The sequence below is a fragment of the Tribolium castaneum genome, unplaced genomic scaffold, assembly GCF_031307605.1.
Source record: "Tribolium castaneum strain GA2 unplaced genomic scaffold, icTriCast1.1 ptg000046l, whole genome shotgun sequence".
In the NCBI taxonomy this organism is placed as follows: domain Eukaryota; kingdom Metazoa; phylum Arthropoda; class Insecta; order Coleoptera; family Tenebrionidae; genus Tribolium; species Tribolium castaneum.
In genome coordinates, this window is record NW_026986644.1 from 22501 (window position 1) to 30000 (window position 7500).

Here is a 7500-nt window from a genome sequence, read left to right on the forward strand (position 1 = left end):
GCGGGTAGTCTCACCTGCTCTGAGGTCGCAAATATAAATTTGCCTTTATTTTGTCAGACGATAATTACACGTATTCCGTTTATATGGCTGCCTCCAAACAATTTCAAACATCGATCTGACGTCGTTGCGAGAATGTTGTTGTTGTTAATTATAGTGCATAAAATATGCATATAAACAACTTTAACGTCTCGGACACGACGATCGCTTCGTTCGAAATTTAAGCGTTGTGGCTGCTTTTTAATATCGGACGTGCTACGTCTAAACCAACTTGTACCAACAAACTAATAAGAATGTCAGCCGCTATTGCGTTTTAGGATGCCGCGTTATTATTTATATTGTTTTTATTGTTGTCTACGTTGCATAATATTTTATTATGACAACCGACAATCAATTAACAATTATAGTAACGCGTCATATTTGCACCCAACACGCTCCGACGTAATTGTCTACACAACATTGTGCGCTGTGTTTAAGACAAAAACCGAGCAGTCTTTGAAATTGACACGACCCTCAGCCAGGAGTGGTCCGGGAACAGTATATCCGAGGACCGCAATGTGCGTTCGAAATGTCGATGTTCATGTGTCCTGCAGTTCACAAGTTGACGCGCAATTAGCTGCGTTCTTCATCGACCCACGAGCCAAGTGATCCACCGTTCAGGGTAATCTTTTCAAACAAATTTAAAATATTATTACATAACGCACCGTTCCACATCGAAATCGTTTCATCATCACACAACAACAAAAATAACTACTTAAGGTTATTACAATTGTGATGTATATGTGAGAAACGGACCAATCGAAAGAAACGTTCGGCGTTATATTTTATAATATTTTATTTAATTAAAGTGGCATTTGTTTCTACTTATCGAAAAGAGTATGCAGTTATAGTTTAAGTTTACATAAAGAATAACCCGATGATATTAACGTTTTATAAATACGTATATATATCTATTAGGTTTTTTTTCTCTATCAACTTTGTCTATAAAACTCTGCTCCTTTTGCGATAAGCATTATGTATATTTATTAAATAGAAAATATGTCGAAAAACCAGACGTTTTCTTCAAACAAACGCCACAGCTACAAACTTAATCACAACAATATTTACCAAACAATACAATTGTAGGGTGTTTTGTGTGATACGTCGTTTGGTGGGCATTCTAAGAACGTCCGTCGACATAAAAACGAATCAAAAGAAAAGCACAGGCAGTGCAAAACGTTCCTTCGTCAGTCGGGCGTATATCATTTAAAACCCACAGAATCTAAAAAAGTTAATAAACTTTTTTATTTAGATTCCTACGGTTCGTCGCGTCGTTAAAGTAAATTATTACTTCGACGCATGCGGAACCCAGGTACCCGAAAACCGTAAGCCTAAGCGTTTTTTTCCAAACATCACTCACTATCGATAAAGTAAATTGATTTTATGTATTTATAAATGTGCGTTTGTATGTATAGTAGTATAGTAGTAGTATATTTTGTTATTGGTTGTTTCGAGCTTTTTATTGTTATAAAACGTTTTTGTAGTCTTGTACATAAAGTACAGACGAATAGACAGCCCCTTTTATTTATTAATAAACTCCAACCATTTACAAATTAAATTACAACTACAACATCTCTTTTACACATTAATTATACACCATCTTTATTTTCTTTTTTCCGAAGCGAATACGATGAAGAAAATACGCAAAGACTGGCTTACAAAACCGTAAGCCTAAGCGTTTATTTTTCAAACATCACTCACCATCGGTTAAGTAAAATGATGGTATGTATAAATGTGTATTTGTATGTACAGTAGCGTATTAATTTTGTTGTTGGTTGTTTCGAGTTTATTTATTATTATGGTTTGTATGTATAAAGTTTTAGTCTTGTACATAAAGTACAGACGAATAGACAGCCCCTTTTATTTATTAATAAACTCCAACCATTTACAAATTAAATTACAACTACAACATCTCTTTTACACATTAATTATACACCATCTTTATTTTCTTTTTTCCGAAGCGAATACGATGAAGAAAATACGCAAAGACTGGCTTACAAAACCGTAAGCCTAAGCGTTTATTTTTCAAACATCACTCACCATCGGTTAAGTAAAATGATGGTATGTATAAATGTGTATTTGTATGTACAGTAGCGTATTAATTTTGTTGTTGGTTGTTTCGAGTTTATTTATTATTATGGTTTGTATGTATAAAGTTTTAGTCGTGTACATAAAGTACGATCGTATTGGCAGACACCATTATTATTCATTCATTCATTCTTGTTTGTTATTATAAATAACTCCAACCATATACAAATACTACAACAACAACAACAACATCTCTTGCACATTAATTATACACCACCACTGTGTATTAGTACTTTTTTTCGAAGCGAATACGATGATGGAAATACGCTAAGACCGGCACTGCGAAAGCAATAATAAAACGTTAGCACATAACCATCTTTCGACAATATTGATTCGTGTTAATGTTCGAAAAAATTCTTTGAAAACGTCGTTTACGGCACGTTTACAATCGATTTATAAAATAAATCGAAAAACGTAACAACAGATCCGCTTAATGCAAGACGACCCGTTGTTGCTTTTCCGTTCGACGCATAATAAAGAATTTTGTATGAGAATTGATCATCATACGAATAGTGTATGTATGTGTGTTTTTTGTTGATCAGCACAGACAAAATGTGTGTGTATGTGTGACAACTAAACAACAACATTTACACGTTAATGATCCTTCCGCAGGTTCACCTACGGAAACCTTGTTACGACTTTTACTTCCTCTAAATGATCAAGTTTGGTCATCTTCCCAGCAACATCGGCAACGTCGAAACGCCACCGCGCACCGGTCCGAAGACCTCACTAAATCATTCAATCGGTAGTAGCGACGGGCGGTGTGTACAAAGGGCAGGGACGTAATCAACGCGAGCTTATGACTCGCGCTTACTGGGAATTCCTCGTTCATGGGGAACAATTGCAAGCCCCAATCCCTAGCACGAAGGAGGTTCAGCGGGTTACCCGGACCGCTCGGTCAGGGAGGACACGCTGATTCCTTCAGTGTAGCGCGCGTGCGGCCCAGAACATCTAAGGGCATCACAGACCTGTTATTGCTCAATCTCGTGCGGCTAGAAGCCGCCTGTCCCTCTAAGAAGAATTGTTTGTACGCCGACAGTAAAAACCGCACATAGAGACCGGGCGAACCCGGCTCCAGCCGGCATTTGGGATGTCGAAATACGCCTATTTAGCAGGCTAGAGTCTCGTTCGTTATCGGAATTAACCAGACAAATCGCTCCACCAACTAAGAACGGCCATGCACCACCACCCACCGAATCAAGAAAGAGCTCTCAATCTGTCAATCCTTCCGGTGTCCGGGCCTGGTGAGGTTTCCCGTGTTGAGTCAAATTAAGCCGCAGGCTCCACTCCTGGTGGTGCCCTTCCGTCAATTCCTTTAAGTTTCAGCTTTGCAACCATACTTCCCCCGGAACCCAAAAGCTTTGGTTTCCCGGAAGCTGCCCGCCGAGTCATCGGAGGAACGTCGGCGGATCGCTAGCTGGCATCGTTTATGGTTAGAACTAGGGCGGTATCTGATCGCCTTCGAACCTCTAACTTTCGTTCTTGATCAATGAAAGCGTTTTTGGCAAATGCTTTCGCTTCTGTCCGTCTTGCGACGATCCAAGAATTTCACCTCTAACGTCGCAATACGAATGCCCCCATCCGTTCCTATTAATCATTACCTCGGGGTTCCGAAAACCAACAAAATAGAACCGAGGTCCTATTCCATTATTCCATGCACACAGTATTCAGGCGAAGTTTTAGCCTGCTTTAAGCACTCTAATTTGTTCAAAGTAAACGTGCCGGCCCACCTCGACACTCAATGAAGAGCACCGCGGCGGGATTGAGTTGGGCCGCCCTCTCGAGCTAAGCCCACCGGCAGGACGTCCCGCGAAACGCCAGTTAACACCGCGAACGATGAACCGGCGGCGCGGGACACAAATTCGACTACGAGCTTTTTAACCGCAACAACTTTAATATACGCTATTGGAGCTGGAATTACCGCGGCTGCTGGCACCAGACTTGCCCTCCAATTGATCCTCGTTAAAGGGTTTAGAGTGTACTCATTCCGATTACGGGGCCTCGGATGAGTCCCGTATCGTTATTTTTCGTCACTACCTCCCCGTGCCGGGAGTGGGTAATTTGCGCGCCTGCTGCCTTCCTTGGATGTGGTAGCCGTTTCTCAGGCTCCCTCTCCGGAATCGAACCCTGATTCCCCGTTACCCGTTACAACCATGGTAGGCGCAGAACCTACCATCGACAGTTGATAAGGCAGACATTTGAAAGATGCGTCGCCGGTGCGAGACCGTGCGATCAGCGTAAAGTTATTCAGATTCACCAAGTTGTACGATGACGGCGAAACCGCCACCGATTGGTTTTGATCTAATAAAAGCGCTCCTTCCGTCTCCGGTCGGAGCTCTGTTTGCATGTATTAGCTCTAGAATTACCACAGTTATCCAAGTAAATGTGGGTACGATCTAAGGAACCATAACTGATTTAATGAGCCTTTCGCGGTTTCACCTTAATTTGGCTTGTACTGAGACATGCATGGCTTAATCTTTGAGACAAGCATATGACTACTGGCAGGATCAACCAGGGAACTGTGTTTTTGTGTTTTTTGAGACAGACGAGAGAATAAAATACTCATCATCATCGTTTATAAAGATGAAGAATATGCGCGTTTGTGCGAAACAATCTAACATATAAGAAAGTAACGCCACGCTGTTTCTTCTTTTCTTCGTACGATATAGAGATAAATGTATCGTCATCATCGTCGTCGTAGTCGTTAAACACCACAACACATATATCGGTCAATAAAGGCATAATAATAATATTTATAATATTATTTTTTACCTTTGCCGATTTAAAAGTTCAAACATTCTCTTCACTCTTCGCAAGATTGAATGCGACGTGAATTTATGAAATTCTTTCGAATCCATAAACGTTACGAATATTATATAAATATTCTCGCTCGGATATTAGAGAGTTGACGCATTTATTATTTTTGTTTGTTTAAATCACAAACATTTGTTAGTTCAACAAAGTTTGATTGCATAAGGACCGCCAACGTAAGAGAATACGTTTTGCCGCATCCGCAATCTCGCTGTGGGGAACTGGGCGAGCCACAAAATCACAAAATAAAGCAATCTCGCAAGCAAAGCCCTATTCGAATTCGATAGCGGAAATGTGCAATAAACGTCGATAAATTGGAAGCAAATGCAGAACGTATACATAATCGGTCGTTTTGTCGTCGTCATTTATGATAAACTTCGACTAAACCGTTACACCGTTCATATCGCCTCACTCAACGCATCGACACACACCACTACCATATGTATACCAGCGCGACACCGATCGAGGCAGCCGCTCGGTATTGGATGTGCGCACCGCTCCACTGACATAGCTCCACAGGCGACGTCTACCGAAGCGCACAGCTCTATAACTATAAGGCATACACACAAAAGGGAGAAAATATTTTAAATATTGATAATATTAAAAAGTCATATTTTATATTTAAACCATTATAAAATTTAATTATAAAAACGTTTGTTTTAAAAAAAATAATTAATTAATAAAAACAAAATTATTTTAAGCGCCGTACTTCGTAAACGTCGTACTTCGTTCGTCGTATGTGCAAAGTCAAATGAATGCTGTAGTTAGTCGCAGTTGGAACGTCTGAATGTCGTACAACGTAACAATAATTTTGAGTGCCCTAATGTGTAGACGTCGTACTTCGCGAACGTCGCACTTCGTAAACGACGTACTTCGTGAACGTCGCACTTCGTAAACGACGTACCTCGTGAACGTCGCACTTCGTAAACGACGTACTTCGTAAACGTCGCACTTCGTAAACGACGTACTTCGTGAACGTCGTACTTCGTAAAGGTTATGCAATATTAATACACATTTGGTGTATTGCAAGTTGCATTTTAATAAATATTATGCATTTTTATGTTTTAATTTAATATCTAGGCCAAAATACTATGTTTATTTAATTGTTAAATGTGTACGTTTATTTATAGATACGTAATTTACATCAAAATTTGTTTTTTTTTTATTATATGCAAACTACAAATAAAACATTTAATATTTTTAAACGTCGTACTTCGTGTAAGTTATGCAATATTGATACAAATTTAGTGTATTGCGGGTCGCAATAATATTAATTTATATTTGAACGTAGTACTTCGTGAAGGTTATGCAACATCAGTACACATTAAGTGTATTGCAGGTTGCATTATTATTAATTTATGTTTTCTCACTTTTTACCTTCATATAAAAAAAAATTTAATATTTTTGGACGTCGTACTTCGTAACAGTTATGCAATATTGATGCACATCTGTTGTGCTGCGGGTTGCATTTTATAAATTTAATGTATTCTTATGATTTACTTTAATGTCTAGGCAAAAAAACATTTTTGATTAGTTGCTGAATGTTTACATTTATTTACAGATACGTAACTTGCAAAAAAATTTGCTGTTTTTTTATTATATACAACACAAATAAAATTCTTTAATATTCTTGAACGTCGTACTTCGTGTAGGTTATGCAATATTGATACAAATTTAGTGTATTGCGAGTCACAATAATATTAATTTATACTTGAACGTAGTACTTCGTAAAGGTTATGCAAGATCAGTACATATTAAGTGTATTGCAGGTTGCATTATTATTAATTTATGTTTTCTCACTTTTAACCTCAATATAAAAAAAAATTAATATTTTTGGACGTCGTACTTCGTGAAGGTTATGCAATATTAATGCACATCTAGTGTGCTGCGGGTTGCATTTTATAAATTTAATGTATTTTTATGTTTTACTTTAATATCTAGGCAAAAAAAACAATTTTGATTAGTTGCTAAATGTTTACATTTATTTACAGATACGTAATTTGCAAAAAAATTTGCTGTTTTTTCATTATATACAACACAAATAAAATTCTTTAGTATTCTTGAACGTCGTACTTCGTGTAGGTTATGCAATTTTAATACACAATTAGTGTATTGTGGGTTGCATTATTATTATTTATTGTTTACGTTTTACTTCATCACTTTGTGAACGTCGTACTTCGTTTGTACTATGAACGCTGCATTTCGTCGCAGTCGGCAGCACGTGCGAATAAACGTCGTACAAGAAAATCACGATTTTGAGTGCCGTACTTCGCAAACGTCGTACTTCGTCTATACTATGTACAAAGTCAAGTGAACGCTAAACCTCGTCGCAGTCGACAGCGCGTGCAAATAAACGTCGTACAAGAAAATCACGATTTTGAGTGCCGTACTTCGCTAACGTCGTACTTCGTCTGTACTATGTACAAAGTCAAATGAACGCTAAACTTCGTCGCAGTCGACAGCAAGTGCAAATAAACGTCGTACAAGAAAATCATGATTTTGAGTGTCGTACTTCGCAAACGTCGTACTTCGTTTGTACTATGTACAAAGTCAAATGAACGCTAA

At 38.3% G+C, this 7500-nt stretch overlaps 2 non-coding genes and 1 pseudogene across 2 annotated transcripts; all 3 read right to left on the reverse strand.

Annotated features, from left to right (window-relative positions):
• LOC135267512 (large subunit ribosomal RNA) overlaps positions 1–28 on the reverse strand; it is a 10343-nt pseudogene extending 10315 nt beyond the window's left edge.
• A 476-nt stretch (positions 29–504) lies between these two features.
• LOC135267513 (5.8S ribosomal RNA) lies at positions 505–661 on the reverse strand. The gene has a single exon (XR_010335931.1). It is a non-coding gene; the product is annotated as a 5.8S ribosomal RNA (ribosomal RNA).
• A 2058-nt stretch (positions 662–2719) lies between these two features.
• LOC135267507 (small subunit ribosomal RNA) lies at positions 2720–4642 on the reverse strand. The gene has a single exon (XR_010335926.1). It is a non-coding gene; the product is annotated as a small subunit ribosomal RNA (ribosomal RNA).
• Between the last annotated feature and the right edge of the window lie 2858 nt (positions 4643–7500).